Source organism: Sus scrofa, chromosome 1, assembly GCF_000003025.6.
Source record: "Sus scrofa isolate TJ Tabasco breed Duroc chromosome 1, Sscrofa11.1, whole genome shotgun sequence".
Lineage (NCBI taxonomy): Eukaryota > Metazoa > Chordata > Mammalia > Artiodactyla > Suidae > Sus > Sus scrofa.
This window is the reverse complement of record NC_010443.5, coordinates 65,335,962-65,353,893: the sequence shown is the minus strand read 5'-3', so window position 1 is coordinate 65,353,893 and position 17,932 is coordinate 65,335,962. Positions and strand designations below refer to the sequence as shown.

Genomic DNA, 17,932 nt, shown 5'->3' with positions numbered 1-17,932 from the left:
TCTATTCTGAAAATTTCACCCGCACAGCGCCAGTCACTTAATTGCGCTAATTATTATTCACACATTAACGCCTATTAGTCAGCATGGGTTTCTTTCTATTTTTTAAAAATGTTTTAGCCAGTATTCAGATTGCACTTACTTGGCAGAAACTACTTGTTATAGTGATTTTCAAAATCTGGCAGTAAGCCTAAGAAGCAACCTCTTTTGCTGTCTGGATTTCCTATTCCAGTTATCATTTCAGATCTAAACAGACAATCTGTTAAACTCATTGAAAGTTTATGAGTTTCAAAAAAGAAAAAAAGGTGAAGAGGAACTTCAGAAGGTCTCCAAATTCTATTGCCAAAGCAATAGAGAACAATCTTCTAGCAAATTGGGGTTCGGTTACATTGTATCTGATGTGCAATTACTGGTAGAAAATTCATCCTATAAAAATTGTTAAATTTGTAATTTTTTTGGTCATAGAAATATTAGAGAAATGTTTAAGCATACTCAGGGGTATGGCCTGCCTAAGTTGGATCCCAATACAACACACACTAAGATACAATATTGAAGTTGTCTGTTTCTAATGAAGATTGAGTTTATTCTAATATAAGAATTTAGACACATATTGTAATAATAAAGTTGAAGTTAATTTTAAATATTACATGTAGATTTCTGGGAATACTAACTTAAGAGCTAGCAGTGACACAGAGGCTAGCACATGAATTACTATTTCCTGTGCTTATTTTTCTAAACTCTATTAATTAAGTTTTTTTCCTTTTGGTGGTTTAAAAAAACCCCTCACTTCGTGGACTGAATTCCTAGAAGGAAACAGATTTGTAGACGATAGAAGCAATAAAGTAAACCATCACATTCTCCCATATGCTCAGCTTTGTTGACATTGCATCTTGCAGAATCTCAGATTTTGAGGGGACTTTAAACAAAATGCCAGTAGAGAAGGAGAGGTTGAAGATTCATGAATGTCTTAGTCCATTCAGGCAACTATAACCAAGTACCATAGCCAGGATGGCTTAGAAACAACAGAAATGGATTGCTTACAGTTCTGGAGGCTGGAAGTCTGAGTTCAGGGCGCCAGCATGGTTGGGTTCTGGTGAGGTCCCTCTGGCGAGGTAGACTTCCTTCTCCTCTGTGTATCCTTACATGATGGAAAGAGGGGAAGAGAGCTCTTTGGGGTCCCTTTTACAAGAGACTAGTCCCATTTACAAGAGGACTCTACCCTCCTGACCTAATTATCCCCCAAAAGACCCACCTTCATCTCTATCACACTGGGGATCGGGATTTCAACAGTGAATTTTTGGGAAACACAAATATTCGGTCCATTACATTGAAGAAGAGGAAGCCATTCCCCGACACTCTGTTCCTTCAGTTAGTTCCTGACTGAATAGCTAAAAATCTAAGTCCATCTGTAAGTCTGCTTATTAGTCAAGCTGACCTTGGATTAAATCCTTAGCTCACACTTCCTGGGTTTACGTCATTTAAAGTAAAATGTTAACTTCATCTTTTCAAAATATAGATTCTGGAACCTGTGTTCTCCAGCAGTCAATGCTGTAACGATCCTAAACGATTAAAATGGAAATCTCTGGGCTTCACTGGAGGCTGGAAAGAAGAGTGTGGAACAAAGTCTTCTGAGGGGAACTCAGGGAGTAACTGTTGCAGGACCATCAGTGTAATATGGTGAAAGTGATCTAAAAGAGTTAGGGGGCAAAATCGAAATCAAAGACAAGTCCCAGTTAGTACCCATAGGACAAAGGAACTGGGAATCACTTGGATCCATTAAAGTTAGAAAAAAATAAGACCACAATTCAGAGATGATTAAAGTTGGTCAAGCCAGAGCCATTACAAGGACTAGAGATTTCAGAAGCTGTGAAAGCCAGTGAGTGATAAGCGGTCCTTTGGATGTGATAACTTGGGGGCTATTCCTGATCTTAAAGGATTCTGTAGATATAGAAAGGCACGGGGATGAAGTGAGAAATCATCAGGGGCGCTACACAAAGCACTTTCTGTTACCTTACATCTGGGTGAGGATTTTTCTGGCTTTCCTCCATGGCGCATGGCTGGTCCTCTCTTAGGACCTGTGACCATCCACACACTTGTTTCCCCTTTTCCCCTCACACTTTAAGTTCAGAGGTCCAGACTGTGCATTTATTCTGCAGTTCACAGTTCACCGTTTTACAAAGGATAAGTCTAAAATAAACTATTGATATTAACTGAGAAATAAATGGGCTGAATGATAACTATGTCCACATCTCTGGGGCTGTGTTTCATTTCATGAGGTATTTGTTAGACTTGTCTTTGGCTATTTAATTCAATTGCTTGTGGTGTGATGAAAATGATGCTGGGGTCACAAGTTCAGTCCTTGTGTGAGCAGCCTGCTGAGCTCTATTTTATGGCCACTGAGTCCATTGGCCAGCTGTCCTGAAAATGCATGACACTGGCCACCAGAGGATGAGAAAAAATGTGGGGGATCAGGGGAACCTCATCACCTCTTCTAACAATACAACTCAGGAGTGTTTGACTCATAATAAATTGGTCTTTGCACATAGGGTCCTGCTGTTTCCCTCAGGAATACAATTTAAATATTATAATATATCTTTTTGGAAGTCTAGGAAGGAATGAGCCACAGATAGAATTAGGCAGCACAATGAAAACAGCAGAAAAATCGTCTTTGACAGACCAAAGCTTGAACCTCATCTCTGTCACTTGTGGCTGATGCAATCCCTCAAACAAGTAGTCTTTCTGAGCCCCAATTTCTATAAAAACTTAATTTATAGGACTCTTATGAGAATTAGAGGAGATCACATTAATGCCATAAATAAAATATCAATATCACAAGTAAATTCTCAGTAAATGTTAGCTGGTAGTAATAATTTAGTGTTGCAAGTAGACTAAAAGGAAATGGTTGGCCACATATGAGATTAGAAGGAATGTAAGAATCAGAGATATCATGGCTATCGAGGATCTATGTGAGATATCCAAGCCTAAGTTTTACAGATAAGAAATTAAAGAATCTCAGGTTTAAGTGCCATGCTTGGTAGTCTCAAACTGGCAGAACTGAGACTTGAACCTTCATCTATATGTCCAATCTCATTGCTCCTCATGCTTAGCAGTAGGAGGCAGTAGGAATTCCAGTGAGGGATTTCATATTTAGAACGCTTTTTTTTTTTTTTTTAAGGGCCACACCTGCAGCATATGGAAGTTCCAGGTTAGGGGTCCAATCAGAGCTGCAGCCACAGCCACAGTCATGCCGGATCTGAGACACATCTGCAGCAGCCTACACTGTAGCTTGCAGCAGGCTAGATCCTTAACCCACTGAGCAAGGGCAAGGGTTGAACCTGAATCCTCATGGATACTAGTTGAGTTCTTTACCCCCTGAGCCACAATGGGAACTCCCATATTTAGAACACTTTAGTAAGTTCTCTCTTGAACACAAGAACACACTCTACCTTGGTTACTTAATCTAAGCAATGCTTACTGAGTGCTTATCATATGTCCAGTTTTGTGCTAGGTATTGGGGTGTGTGAGATTTCTCAAGACAAATATAAAACAGGCCCTGCCCTTGTGAGGACAAATCTCCAAAGAAAGATCACCACGTAAACAAATGAATGCAATTCAGTGCACTGAAAACTATGCTTCTGAGTAGCTCCATTATGCTCTGCCAGTGCTATTAGAGACTGCCTGTCAGTCACTGCTTCTCCTACATTTGCCCATAGAAATGACTGCCAAAGAATATGTTAAGGAAAACCTGCCAGAATCTTACCCATCAAATGTAGTGTGTATGGTTGCTCTATAGCCATTTGATAGAAGGATGTGAACTTGAGATTCAGACAGAAAGCATCCTTAAGTTTACTTATGCAGGTATTTTGATACTCTTGAGAGTAGGGGGCATTTACAACCATCTGTGTGTCCCAGGTGGTGCCCTTGGGTCTTATTCTTATGTAGTCACTAGCCATGGGAAAACTTCATTCAGGAAAAAAATTCTGGAGTCATTGTTCCATTCCATTTGTTTGGAGGAACCAATGGCTAGATAATATTTTGCTTGGTAGAAAAATAACTCTGCTATATTGCCTTAACTTTTATTTTATTTATTTATTTATTTATTTATTTGGACTGCATCTGCAGCATATGGAGATTCCCAGACTAGGGGGCAAATTGGAGCTGTAGCTACAGCCTATGCCACAGCCACAGCATTGTGGGATCCTAGCCCCAACTGTGACCTAGACTACAGCTCACAGCAATGCCAGATCCTTAACCCACTGAGCAAGGTCAGGCGTCCTCAGGGATACTAGTAGGGTTCATTAACCACTGAGCCACAATGGGAACTCCTGTCTTAACTTTTAAAAATAGATTTACAAATAGTTGAATATTCCCTCAACATTACTTTATATGTCCCACTTTTGTGAACTGAGGCCATGCTCTTTGTTGACTAGCTTTGATTTGTTGGTGTATTCTTTGATAAAAAAAAAATTACCCCTTGATCAAAAATTAATATGACAAAAATAATTCAATAGACATTCTACTTATACATGTTGAAATTCAAGAAGTATTAATTTGTACTATATATCAAAATTATAATGAATATAATTTGGAAAAGGAAATGTTTTTGATTTAAAAGTTAGATAATAAAAATATTCCTTTTTATTTTTATTTTTTTTTGTCATTTTAGGGCCACAGCCTAGGCATATGGAAATTCCCAAGCTAGGGGCTGAATTGGAGCCGTAGCTGCCAGTTTATACCACAGCCACAGCAATGTCAGATCCGAGCTGCATCTGTGACTTACACCACAGCTCATGACAATGCTGGATCCCTTATTCATTGAGCAAGGCCAAGGATCGAACCTGTATCCTCATGGATACTAGATGGGTTCATCACCATTGTACCACCACAGGAACTCCCTGTTTGGCTTTTTAAAAAGGTGTAAGGAATAGGGAGAAAAATAATATTCTCTTTAGACAACCAAAAATATCTACTTTGTCAACTGTCACAAATAACCCTTTCTGCCAAAAAAAAAAAAAAAAAAAAAAAAAAGCCACCACCTTCAATTCCTTTAACCAAATTGAACAGGTATCACAGTTCTGCAGCTTTACATTAGGTTAATGTAAAGTCTGTGTTCATTTCACTTACTGTATAATTAGGATTTGAGTCCAAATCCCAGAGTGCATATGACAGGAATTTTCTTAAGGCAACTATCTGCTCTTCTCAAACGGTCTTCTTATTTCTTGTGTTTCTAAAATCAGAAAAGTGAGTATAAACAAATAATAAATGACCTTTTTGAGTACAACATCTGAGCATAGAAAGATTAATCGACCTCCATCAACCAGTCATTAAATCAAATAGGAGCTTTTCTTGTACTTTTAAACCTCCGATTTACAGTCAGGCAAATTGTGTAAAAAGGCTGGTAATACAGTGACGCCCAATGCCACTGGGCTTTAGAAAGCTGACAGTTCCTGTAAAATAGTCATTAAACAACCTCTAGAAGAGACTCATCAGCAGATGCCCCCAGGTGAAGGAGAGAGAAAGCTGAGAGAATGAAGGAGAATCTAACATCTTAGCATGACTGAATTAAACAGAGCATATTATGCTGATTTTCAGAGTCAGCCTAGTAATTTAATTTTCAGAGCAGTTCCTTTGATTGTAGCAACCATTTTATGAAACATTAATAAAACTTAGTGTGTGCGTGTGTGTAAAACACATCTCTTTTCCATTTCATTAAGAAAAAAGAGTCAACATCGTCAAATTTGCTGACCATTAGTTCTGTAAATGCCAAAAGAAAGATTTTTGTTGTTGCTATTTTCAAAAGAGCAAAGGAGCCGAATAACGGAGCTTCCACTGTATTATTCCACAGTAAGCACAAACCAAGGAAAAGGAAATAACGTATATAAAGTTATTATGTGTTAGTCCATTGGATTTTACTTTAAGACTCTGAGCTAAATCACGACTGAAATGTTATAGTCCAAAAGTGATTTTGTATCTCCTTTATAATGATGTCTACTGTGCACCTAAATTATTTGTTGTAGAATACTAAGTGTTTAACAAAGACATCTAAGACGATATGGATCAAGATGTCCAGTGGAAAGTTGTTTTTAATGATTTTTTTTACATTTTGAATAACAGAAGATTCACAGATATGAATATTTTAAAGAAGGAAGAACCTTTAAATAATGAAGAGAGATGTGTCTCACTTTATAGAATATGTGTGTTTTTGAAATGTGCATCATAAAACTATTTTCTTTGCAAGTTAACTTATATTTTCTCATTTATTTCCATCATAAAACTGAAGATCCGTTCTCACTGAAGTAATTTTTGGCTCAAAGACAATTATCACATTTAAGAATGAATCAACCCTTTTAAATCAGTGGTAAATTTTATATTCAAACCTAGTAATTAGTCTTAGTCTGAGTGCTTTGGTTATAACTCTTTCTTTTCTTTCATGACATAACCTTTATTTTAACCTTATTGTTAGATACCTTGTATTCCCCATTAAACTCCATGTTATTTTTTAAAGAAATAAGCATATGTAAATGATAAATGAACAAGTCAGAATATTCTTTCAAAGTAACATAAAAAGGCAAATAATACATTTGGTAAAGACTAGTAAAACTAAATAAATAAATAACCCACACTGCTAGTCACAGCATGAGCATGAGAAATGTCACAGATGAGGCAGCTCTGGAGGATGTTAGGTACTAGAGACCTGGGTTCATTGCAGATGCTGCAGGCAATTCACTGCAGACCTTGTGGGGTCACTTGGCCTCTCTGGGGTTGGGTTTCTTCATCCTTAAAGTGAGGAGGCCACACTAAAGGTTGAAAAATTTTTTTCCCATCATTATAATTCTGAGATCGCAGTAGGATGTTCCCTCTATGCAGGTCTGGTTATACTTTCTATGATTCTTGACATGTTGAGTAATAATAATAATATCTTTGTTAAATTTGGCAGTCCTTCTGCAAAGGATACCAAGATAGATACCTGGGTTCACTGCAGGCCATGGCCACAGGTTATCATAGTTAAGAAAGCCATTTCCAAACATATGTACATATGTTTAATGATTATGCCCATATATGATTTCCAATCTTTTATGCTTATAGGTTTTCCCAGATCTTCTATTAAATTATAAATTTCTATAATTACTTCTGTCCTGAGTTCACAATTTGGACTTTGATATATTTGTTTCTATATCTGAGGCTCAAAATAATATCCAGTTAGCAAGGATAGAATTCAAGCTCTCTTGGGTATTACTATCATATATAAAAGCTTGCAAAGGATTGTCAGAATTTGTTTCATCTCATTACACCAAACACGTTAATTAACTCTTTAAGTTCTAAATTCTTATAAAATGAATAACCTGTTGGGAAAATCATAAAGATTCACATTTAAGCCCATACCTTAGGCACTTGTTAATCACCAACTGTAAAATACCCATAAGATTAAGCACCACACATTCAGGGAAGGAAGGAAATGAAAATCAGTTGTTTAACAGACTTTCATCTGGGAGAGATTTTATTAAAAGCCTCTTTCCTATATGCCAAGATATGAATGCTTGAGTATAATTCAATTTTATACAAAAGAAAATTCCATTCAAATCTAAAGATAGAATGTTTCTATTCCAAGTTACTTTCCACTGAATTACTGAAAAGAATTGAAAGATAGCAATCCCAAGTCCTAAATGTATGAAACAAGTCTTCAAATAGTTGAAAAATAACATTCGCAAACTCTTGGGGCCATGGTTGACAGCAGAATAAGACCAACTATTCAGTGGGTTAAGGCTAATTCCATGGTGGGTAGGAGGAAAACAGTCAGTGTGAATATTGGTGGCAAAGTTTCTTGAGGCCTGTGGCCATTTTCTTGTGATTCTTTTAAAAGGGAAGCAGAGTGTGGAGCCCCAAATGCCAGCCCTAAGTTACACAATCTACTGGGCTACACTTTTTTCAAAAGTTTAATTTCCATTGTTAGTTCCATGAAGAACAGCCCTGCCCTCTCTATTTCCTTACAGAGCTGCTTTTGATGGAAAACTTTGTGGATGTTTGTGATATTGCTTAGAGCCCATTGGCAGATGAGCATCTCTTGCTGTGGCCTCCATCATTATTTGCCTGTCTTGTCTATTAACGAGCACTATCATCCCATCGTGGGATGACAGCTGCAACACGTACTCAGGCGCAATAAACAGCTAAATGAGGCGCACAGCAATTTCACTTGTCACCAGCGCCCTCGGCACGACTGGCTGCACAGCTTGATGCATAAATTCATGAGGCTGTTGCATATGATGGAGTATGCTTGGCTGAAAGAGGTGATGGATAGCAGGGCAGCTAAAAATGGCCATCACCTTGACTCTGTCAGGACATTTTTTAAAACTACCCCATCAGCTTTCTTGTATTCAATGCACTATCATAGCACAGAAGAATCTAAGGTACTGATTTGATACTTTTCTTCAGTAAAGACTTTTGGGGGGAGTTTTCTCTAAAAGGAGGTATCATGAACTGGGTGGGTTTCATTTATTCATTATTTGCTCTGATGCAGCAAGACTGACTTATGTTTAAGGGTAGAATTTTCTACATAAAAATCTCAGAAATAAATTTCAGTTTCAAAAATGGGGAGAAAACAACATGGGGTTTTGAAAACATTTCTGAATCATACAGTAGAGCAGTGGATTAGCTAATATGAGATTGGAAGAGTTTGAAAATAAGGCATAATGATATTTAAACACATAGATTACAAAGATAGAACTTATGCACAACTTATTACAAAATTGAATTAAATTCCAGGACGCATCATTACAGCAGTGTTGGCAATGCATTTTCTAATTGGTATACAAAACACAAGCAAAAACTAATACTTCATAAAAGTACCTCCATCAAAGAAGCGCCACATTGGGGAATTTAAAAATAACCAATGACACAATGCATTCATTTCTCTAAAACAAACCCCTTTAACCTCTTACTTACTCAGCTGCTTGAATTTAAGCCAGAACTCCAACCACTGTAGACAGGACTCTGGATGTCCCACTGAAATGAGCTACACATCCTCCATCTATGTTAGTGGAAGTCATCTAAGGAAGACAAATATAAAGGCAACAAAATCAATGAGGCAGTTTCCTGCAAAGCTTTATGCATTAATCTCTATCACACAGAGATATATACACACACTAGTGTAAGGGAAGGAAGTCACTTGTTCTCTAATAAAAGAGAAAACCCTTGATAATAAGCAATTAATAAAGTTGTCATGATTAGTTATGCAACTATGAATCAACATGCACAGTAAAAATGACCACTTTCTATAGACATAAAATATCTATGATTCAATTATAGTGAAAACAGTCATTAATATTGGTGGTTATGAATGATTCTTATACCTGCTTTCCTCCTCTTCCTTTTGTAATAAAGTAGGAACTCTTGAGCGAGAGTAAACCTAACAATTCAGACACATATACACTAGATCAAAGAACAAATTTATTAGACAGTTCCCTTTTCATTCTTATCTTTCCATATCTAAACTCAGGTTTTTCAAACTCACATGTTCAAAATCCCCTAAATTTAGCAAAAGCATTTTTAAAAGAAAGTTAGAAAGGTGAAATCTGTGGGGGTAAATTTTAGTATTAAGATGAAACCAAAATGCCATTCCAAATGATGAAAAAATGACCAAGTATGTAGGAAGAAAATATTTTTGAATTATTTGAGAGGCAAGGGCTTTTTAAAGAAGATAATTCTACAGCATGATTTCCAATGATATCCTTAAGATACCACTTTAATAGTCAGTTGCCTGGCTAGTTCTTGGGCTAGGTGGCTCTGATATAAGGAGGAGTGACCATTGGCCATTGGTGGGGAAGGCAGATGGAGAGGAGAAACTTCTTTTTTTCTTTTTTGGCTGCTGCATGCAGTGGCTTGATGTGGGATCTCAGTTCCCACACCAGGGATTGAACTCAGGTTGCAGTGGTGAAAGTGCTGGATTTTAACCACTAGACCACAAGGAAACTCTCCAGAAACAAAGTCCATTTGATTCTTTGATTCTTTGATTCATTTTCTTTCTTTCTTTCTTTCTTTCTTTCTTTCTTTCTTTCTTTCTTTCTCTCTTTCTTCCTTCCTTCCTTCCTTCCTTCCTTCCTTCCCTCCCTTCCTCCCTCCCTTCCTTTTTCTTTTCCCATTTTTTGCTGCCCTGCATTATATGCAGTTCCAGGGCCAGGGATCAGATCCGAGCCAGGGATCAAATCTGAGCCATGGTTGTGATCTATACCACAGCTGTGGCAAAGGTGGATCCTTTAACCCAGGTGTGCTGGGCTGGGGACCAGTAAGACTAGATTAGAGGACACTGGGAACTAGTAAGAGTAAAGATAACAACACGTAATATGTATCTATTTTAAGCCAAACATTGCAAGATCAGGACTAGGGCAAGATAAATGAAATATACTACTCAAGTAAAAATTAAAGGGATACTCAAAAAAAGGAAAAAAAAAAAAAAAAAAGGAGTTCCTGTCGTGGCTCAGTGGAGATGAATCCAACTAGGAACCAGGAAGTTGCGGGTTCGATCCCTGGCCTTGCTCATTGGGTTAAGAATCTGGCATTGCTGTAAGCTGTGGTGTAGGTCGCAGATGTGGCTTGGTTCTGGCATTGCTGTGGCTCTGGAGTAGGCCGGCAGCAACAGCTTTGATTAGACCCCTAGCCTGGGAATCTCCATATGCAGTGGTTTCGGTCCTCAAAAAGACAAAAGATTAAAAAAAAAAAAAAACTCAGTAATTAAGATAAGTGATAGTTTAATACAACATATTTTAAAATAGAAATGAGTTGAACATATTCATGACTGTATTAGTTATATTAAAAGACAGAGCTGGGATCCTAACTTGGATTTGCCTGACTCCAGAAACCAAGCTATTGTCAGTACATTGTGGGGCTTACAAGGAATGGTTGGTTGATGAGTGGAGGCCATCTCAGCAATTCAGATTATGGATTTAGAATATTTACCCAGCATCCCCACACTGTTCATTTAAATTATTAAACCTGTTTAAGCCTCGGGTTGAAATAATAAATGGCACATTTTATAATATAGGGAAGGAGAAAGTGACATGACTATAAATCCTTTAAATTCAGGGACATCTTTGATTTTGTATAGAGCTATCATGCAATAGCTTTGTGAGTGAATTAATATTAAATAAATGAATGAGATAAATAATATAAAAACTCTATGGCTGCTATAATCTATGAAGTTCCATGCAAGTATGATATGTCTTCTGCAGAAATATTAGATGCTTCAGTTAAGGAAATACATAATTTCTAAAATATTTTGTGGAGTTATCACCTATGATCAGTTTCCGTAATATAATAATTAGTTGAGACTGAAGGCCTAGATTGTAATATTAGACAAACACAGTGGCTTAAGGTTGGTCTCCTCTGCTCTCCAAATTGGTGACATAAAACTGAACAACGTGGTGACTATAAATGGCTGTAAACATGTAACCCCCCCAAAAAAATCCCTCAATGATAAACTAGCTTTTATTATTTATCAGTGCGGGTTCTGTTGGACTGTGGTCTATGAATAGGAAGCAACCACCAACCACTTGTTAGTTTAGCTAAAGAAAGAGAAAGAAAGAGAAAAGATAAAGAAGGAGGGAGACAGGGAAGGAGGAATGAAGGCAGCAAAGGAGAGAGGAAGAGAAAGAATGAAGAAAGCAGGAATAAAGGAAGTAAAGGAGAGAAAGCAGGAAGGAAGGAAAGAAGGAAGGAAGGAAGGGAGGAAGGAAGGAAGGAAGGAAGGAAGGAAGGAAGGAAGGAAGGAAGAAAGAAAGAAAGAAAGAAAGAAAGAAAGAAAGAAAGAAAGAAAGAAAGAAAGAAAGAAAGAAAGAAAGAAAGAAAAAGGGAAAAAGAAAGAAAAAGAGAAAGAAGGAAAGAGGAAGGAAGGAGAGAGAAAGAGAGGGAGGAAGGAGGAAGGGAAAGATGAAGGGAGGAAGGAAAAGAGGGAGAGAGGAAGGAAGGAAGAAACGCTCTTTCCAGGATAACTCAGATAATGAGAGAACATGATATTTTGAAATATATTACCTAGAGTCATAACCAACTTTAAAATTTGAACTTTAGTATCATTTGTATTTATTAAATAATTTACTCAAGAACATTTTTATATTGAAGTATGTTTCCTTCTTTTGGAAAAAAAAAAGTGACAATCCAACCTAATGAACATTAGCCACAGCAGAGTGCAAAATGTTGGAGAGGAATCAGACACACTTAAACTCAACTTCCAGCTAAGCTAGTGCACTCCAGATGATAGGCTGGAGCTGGAGCTGCGCTTGGCTCTTCATGGATTTGGCTGACATCTAGCTGCCCAGAAACATTTTCTTCCTCTGAAAACTGAAATACCTATTTTTAGAGCAAAGTTATCCCAATGCAGTTCATTTCAAATATCCTTATCATGCTCTTTCCTGTTTATCTGTCACATTATATAGCCACATATATAGCGATATATACTTAAAATATGAAACAAATTATATTTACTTCAAACTTCTATTAATTGTACATTTTAATCCAAGGCTATGCATACACCAGCTTCTGTATGGTAAAACATAGTAAAGAGGCCATTATTATTTGTGCATGCATATATGTTTATAAGCAATATATTTTTCTTTTCTTTAACTTTGTTCTTTCTTTCCCTGCTCATTGACAATGATGCATTATGTGGCGTTGTTTTTATAAAAGAATACCACACAGGCTATACATTATGTTTCTAGATATGATGACCCTCTCCTATTAGTCTCTTGTTCTAACTTATCTTTTTTTTATCTACATTACTATCCTTTCTCTTAATTATTCTCTTTTCCTTATACTACACAATGATGAGTCTTTCTATTTCACGAGTTTTGGAACAGGGCTTCTCTACCAGAACCTGACCCAGAATCCACTTCATCACGGTAGGTTCCAGAGTGAAAGAACCATCCCTTAATAAACCTCATCATAACCCCTTTGCTTAACTTCAACATTAGTCCTCTACTATAGATTTGATGGTGTTATGTCCTTGCCTCAAACGATTCAATGTTTTCTCACCGTCTTTAGGATGAGACTTTAGGACTCTCATCATAGCCTCCAGATCACATGGCCTGGCCTGCCTTCTGCCCAGCTGCTTCTGTGTCATCTTACTCATCACTTTCTCCCTTTTAGCTACGCTTGATTTCTTCCATTTCCACCCATGTAGACTGCATACTCATCTGGATTAACTCATTGCGTGTAACACTTAAAATGACTCTAGGAAATAGACAATAATCTTATCTCAGAAACTGACAGAGAGAGGCTAAATAACTTCCCAAGGAATGCTCCTAAGAAGTAGCAGAGCTGGGATCTTGACCCACCAGCCAGAACCTAAGCACTCCTGGGAATTTCTACAAAGAGAAAGGTCTACAGATCTTCCTCTTACGATGGGGTTATGTCCCAATAAACTCATCGTTAAGTTAAAAAATACTGTCAGTTGAAAACGCATTTAATACACCTAACTTAACTGAACACCATAGCTTAGCCTGGCCTATCTTAGACTTATTCAGAATGCTTCTATTAGCCTATGGGCAAATTCATCTAACACGTGGCCTATTTTATAATAAAATCTTGGCCATCTCATGTAATTTATTGAACACTTTACCTAAGTGAACAACAGACTGGTTGTATGGGCACAGAATGATTGTCAGTATATTAGTTGGTTTACCTTTGCGGTCACGTGGCTGATTGGGAGCTTGTTCTGCACATCGGTAGCCTGGAAAAAGATCAAAATTCAAAATATTATGTATTGTTTCTATTGAAAGGATATCACTTTCGTACCATTATAAAGTCAAAAATCCTAAGTTGAACCACTATAAGTTGGGGACTGTCTGTATTTTGCTGTTTTATTTGGTCTAATTACTTGGCAAATCATCTTTGGAAAAACAAGAATAATTAACTACTTCCCAGGCAGTTAATGTCAATGTACCAATCTTCCAATTACCTTCTCTAAGAACCTATTTATCCTACTCTTGATCTATTTTGATATGTATTTCTGTATAAATATGTCTCAATAGTTTATAGACCAATCTCTCAAATATCTATAATGAATTGACATTCTTTGAATATGTGTATTCTCAAAATATTAATTTATATAATAATTTTGAGATGATGATATTGATTAGTTTGTACAGTAATTTTGAGACACAATGACAAAGATGATCAATGTTTCGGGCAAATGCTCATCTACAGGAAATCCAGATTAAAAGATTTTCTCCTAAAAGGAGATAACTCTTTGAAAAATGTGCATGAAAACATCAAGTCAAATTAATGTATCACTATACTATTATTGTAGTAAATGACAATTTCAGAGATATGACAGGAAAGATAATTGTGATACTTTTGTAATAAAGCATTAAATCCTATCCCTTCCTCCAATGACAATGATATTAAATGCTTACTAATGAATTCTTTACTATTTACTGGTAGGGAGCCTTTTTAGCTACTTGGACTTGAACATTTATAAACCTTGCTCTATTAATTACTAGCTGTGTGTCCTTGGGCAAATTAAACCTTCTTAATTCCAATTTCCTCATTTACAAAATGGGTGATTTTACTTGCCATATAGGTTTTGAGGATTAAATAAGATGTGAAAGGTAAAGCTCTGTATTTACATATATTAGAGGTTATATATCTAATGCTGTCTTTCTTATATTTAATTTCTCTCTAATTGATAGTCCAGAATATGTTGGTAGTAGTCATTTATTTTTAAGACCTATTTTAGCCTTCAATGTTGTTGCTAATTATTCTAGCCATACAAAATAAAAAATGACAACATCATGGTGCTGAGACTTTTAGGTAAAATAAACACCCGGGTCACATTAATTATTATTATTATTTAGGATACAGACTCCCCTTAAGTAATTACAGATTTCAGATTAGCCCAAGATAAATTTGAGTATTTATTGTCATATACATAATAGAATCAGCCAACCTAGCCCTTATGGCCTGATAAAGATGACTGAAATTAAAAAATTTGGAGTCCCATGAAAACAAATATCAACTAGAATTTCAGCCATTAATTGGAATATTTCCCAACATATGTACATTTGATAACATATAGCCCAAATACATTGTTTTAGGAAGAGAATCTTGATACTTATGTGAATACACAAAACATATACAAAAAAGGAAAAGTTCAAAAAAGGGTATTGTATTTATGCAAAGATATTACCCTGAAAGGATTGTTTTTAAAGATTATGTGCTAGAGGAATTCAAAGGCTCATAATCTATCCAGAATATAAGTAAATAATTAGAACTTCAATTACCCCAGTATCCACCATGGTCCCCAATATATTTCAAAAAATGAGTGAATGACACATAACAAACAATGAAGGAATGAATGAATATACTTGTAAAAATGATATCCCATTCCTGCTATCTTCATCTGCCCCCTCTGGTGCAGGTGACAGAATTTTTTAATTCAAGACCACCAAAAATAAATTGTATCAAGCTAAACTTCTAAACCAGTGCACTTTATTATTGTATGTTGGGTTGGTATACAATAGAGGTGCTAAGGGATTACAGTAATTCACATTTTTTTTTTCTGTCTTTTTGCCTTTTTTTTTTATTTTCCTAGGGCTGCTTCTGGGGCATATGGAGATTCCCAGGCTAGGGTCTAATCGGAGCTGTAGCCACCGGCCTACGCCAGAGCCACAGCAACGCGGGATCCGAGCCGCGTCTGTAACCTACACCAGAGCTTAAGGCAACGCCGGATCCTTAACCCACTGAGCAAGGCCAGGGATCAAACCCGCAACCTCATGGTTCCTAGTCGGATTCGTTAACCACCGCGCCATGACAGGAACTCCAGATTCACATGTTAAGCCAAAATCATGTATTAAATAAAAATGCACTCTCTCTTTCAATTAGCGGCATTATAAGGTCCCACTCATCCATTTCGAAAAATCTGAGTCAGAACCTATTCTACTTCTTAGAACTAGTCTTTTTTTTTTTTAATCAAGAAGAGTTTCTATCTGTCTTTATAATATCAAAGCCACACCTTTTCTATTCCTTTGTTACCTCCTAGATTCAAATTCATACGGCACCTACCCCTTCTTCAACCTACTCTTCCCATTTCTCCCAGTTATTCATTTCAAAGTCTGTATTGGTCATTTCATTGCCTTGTTCAAAAATACCCATTCATTCCTTTTCGCTAATATTTTTGTTTTTCAAGCTGCACCACGGTTTCTAGGGGTCTTTTGAGAGGCCTCTGGGTCGTCTGGGAGTGAGGGGGGAGGGAAGGGATGCAGAAGGGAAGGTATCTAGGCTTCTAACCTACTTCAGAGAAGCACTGTCTGTGCCATAGATTAGACGTCTGTTAAGGATTTTATTTGATGAAAGCTTAAAAACTGAAAACCTTCGATCTAGACATGGTCTTCACTCCCATTAGAGTCCCAGCCCTGGTCCTTCTCCCACAAGTGACAGCACTCCTGTCCAGATCTGTGTTAGGTCATACTTTCCTGTGTTTCTTGTTTCAGCCACACCAAGACTTGCATGGTTTTTGCCACGAGTTTTGTATACTGCCTCAGGTTTCATGCACAGGCTCTTTAATCCTTGAATCTCCCTTCCAACTCCTCTTGTTGAATTCCTACTAATGCCACCTCCTTCTTCTCACCCTAGAAATACTCTCCTTTTGATTCTTCAGAATCTCAATTTCTCTCTTTGAACCTCTATTATAGTTAACATATTTTGCCTGTGTATGAAAATACATGTTTACTTATCCAAGCGACTGTAAGTTCTTTAACATCAGAAACCACAATAAATTCAAGTTTTCTATTTGTATACCCATGTTTAATCCTTAATGCATTTTAATAAGTAATAATAAAAGCAATAAGTAATAAATTCAGGAAATTAGGTATACTGTACATTCTTAGATCAACTTTATTTAGTTATTGAAAAAACATGTATCCATGTTATACTGGATGCTAAACATTGTGCGAAATGATTTTTAAAGTAATATTTTAATGAGTATGGCTATGCCAGTCAAAATTCTTATTAGGTTTGCCAAAGAAGAATCATTACATTTAATTTTAAAGGTATAGAAAATAAAAAACAGGGAGATTAAATTATAGTGGGTTTTTTTTTTTTCACTTTGCAAAATGGGTCTAGAGAAGCAAAATGATACACTTATTTTCCCTACTTAGCCCCTAGGGAGCCCTTATTTCACCTTAACATTTCCCTTTTTAGTTTTCCTCAGAACATTTCCCCATAACCTTTGCTTAAACTCCCCAGAAAAGTTTTCTCCCTTTCCTCAGTGTGAGCACTCTTCATTTTGTGGTGATACAGGCTATATTTGGATAAGCTATACATATTTAGTTCTTTTTAATCTTTCCTCACATCAGCCCTTCCAGCCCTTCAATCATTTTTGTAGCTCTCTCTGAATTCCCTCCAGTACGATGACATCCTTCTGCTACTCAGGTTTTCGTAAATGGACACACTTGTCTGACTCACGATGTGTTATCTCTGCATGTGCTGCCCAAACAGTTTTTATAAACCACTATATCATCCTGTGCAATCTCATACTAATTTTCTATAACTATCACTCCCAGGTTTCATTCAGCATTACTATTTTCCAAGTATAGTAGCTCCATTTCCCTGATTATCTGTGAATTTTCATCCAAGATGCATTACTTTACATTTTTCAAAGCCTAATCTTATTTTGATATTGCCTACTCAAAGCTGTAACCTCTCTATATTCATAAACATATTTTCAATTATAGCTAGGGTTTGCAAACCACCCACATTTTGTGATATTTATAAATGTAATATATGATTCAGCTACCCTTTCTAATTATTAGTCTTAAGTCAAGTTAATATATTATACAGATTCTTGCCATTTTCCTTAATCTCTTTCCCAAAAGAAAATACTTACAAATCTTAGGTAGTCTTACCACTCAGTCTATTGTCACATATTTTATCTTTTGCTTATATGCTTTCA

General features: G+C 36.6%; 1 long non-coding RNA gene across 3 annotated transcripts in view; it reads right to left on the bottom strand.

Moving 5' to 3' along the window:
- The window catches only part of LOC102160801, a 973,686-nt gene that overhangs the window by 106,321 nt on the left and 849,433 nt on the right, over positions 1 to 17,932 (bottom strand). For all 3 annotated transcript variants that reach the window (XR_002338692.1, XR_002338694.1, XR_002338699.1), the window contains 4 exons: positions 13,664 to 13,711; positions 8,938 to 9,041; positions 5,122 to 5,224; positions 1,039 to 1,135 (listed from right to left, as the gene is read on the bottom strand). This is a non-coding gene — a long non-coding RNA (uncharacterized LOC102160801). The remainder of the gene's footprint in view (positions 1 to 1,038; positions 1,136 to 5,121; positions 5,225 to 8,937; positions 9,042 to 13,663; positions 13,712 to 17,932) is intronic.